We start from the raw sequence: 1,917 nt of genomic DNA, 5'->3' as shown, positions 1-1,917 counted from the left end.
ATCTTTTGGAACCAATATAAATTTATCGTTCATCTACCTATGAAGAATTAATAATACCTTGAGATTGTTGTTGTTCAACAATATTTCTTTCCTCATGTCCATTTGACACATTTTTTGGCCAAATAAATGGATTCATCAAAAGTATATCATCATTTTTTGATATTGAAGTGATGTCACTCTGATTATTGAAAAAAAGACTCCCACCAAACTAAATCAGCAACATCAAAGTACTCATAGTATATATCTAATACATTTTTTAATTTCTTCTAGGAAATCAGAATAATTTATATCTCTCTTCTACCTTCATGGATTATGAACTTTAGCAACTGATTGTAGTAACAATATATTTGACGCAAATATTGGATGACCTGGAATGAACTTCAAAAATGCCAAACCTAATGACAACGCCCATTCTGCAGTAGTTGAATACTTCTTGCTCCATATTAGTGCTTTCCCATCAATTTTTTTGATACGAAATTGATGTTGGAAGCTAATTTCATCAAGTTGTTCAATGAATTTCTCCTCACCATGTGATCCCATAATAAACCTTCACATGTCAACAGCTTCTTTCAACACATGGAAAATAGGCTCTGACATGTATGATTTCTTAATACATTCAATTAATGATGGCAAGCTCCCAACATCCTTCCTCCTCAATGTGATTGAAAAACGAATGAACATCATATCAATATGGTCATGTGTGTGCCAACAAGAAGGAAACCAACCTTTACCTTCTAAAAAATTCTCAATTCAACAAGCATGTTTAGATATCCAAAAACAATCTGAATTTTATTTTCACAACAAGTGTTGTCCAATTGTAGATACAAACTTTAAAAAGATTACCAAACCAATGAGAAATAACATCATGAATTATGGTTATTGTTAGATTTGCATCATTATAAATATTTGGAACTGTGAAGTAAACCCTTGGCAACATTTTCCCATTGAAGACCATACAACCAACCAAGTGAAACTGAATAAAAGTTTCCTCCTGTAAATTTTTGGGTGTGCGAAAAAAAATGTGGTCAAAGTGTTTTCTTCTAGTTGATACCATTAATTATCAAACCCAAATATTTATTTGGATTATCATAACACTTTTTTCCATGTTTGTAAAATTTTTTCCTTTCACTTGTTTGTTGTTCGCGGTGCTCTTGGAGTGATTTGACAATGGAATCTATGTATAACATAAAAGAAATCTATTAAAAAATACGTTTTCATAGTTGATGACTATACAATTTAAAAAAAAAATTTTATGAATGCTTACCTCTTTCTTCCCCTTGACATTTATCCCTTTTTTTATTTAAGAGAAGCACATGTACTGCAAACTCCCATCCTTGTCTTCTTAGGAATACAAACATTGCTGAATTATTTCTTCCATATACTCACAAAATATTGATGTGTAATAAAACGACCATTTTTGTCAACACCTTCTACATATTCTTTGTATAAGTTTTAGATTGCCTGTCTTGAGAAACTATATGGAATATGTATTGTGTCTCTATTTGGCATACACTCTCCATGCTTTGAAAATAAGTCTTTTGTCCATGACATTCTAGTTTTTTCTAATGGCCCAAACTCTCGTCTATGACATACTTCTGAATAAAATGCAGGATGGTTTTCCAAATTTTCTTGGAGTATTGATATACAAAAATTACCAATTGAACGAAACATTTTGAAAACCTTTCTACAAATAAATAAATACCCAATATGATAATCATAACCTAAAAGTGTAGATTGAATGCACCCCACTAAATATGAATTTTGCATGCTTTTATTCATTGACAAATATCTCTTCCTTTTCTCCAATGCAAACTTGAAATCCGTATGTTTCAAGCAATCCTTTTGACAACATTCACTTGAAATGAGATCACTGATAGAATGTCTTCTCGTGAGATATTCTTCTCTACCCCTTGTATA

Source organism: Pinus tabuliformis, chromosome 3_2 (genome assembly GCF_031772625.1).
Source record: "Pinus tabuliformis cultivar Carrire ecotype Pingquan chromosome 3_2, CPIR1, whole genome shotgun sequence".
NCBI lineage: Eukaryota > Viridiplantae > Streptophyta > Pinopsida > Pinales > Pinaceae > Pinus > Pinus tabuliformis.
This window is presented reverse-complemented; position numbering follows the sequence as displayed.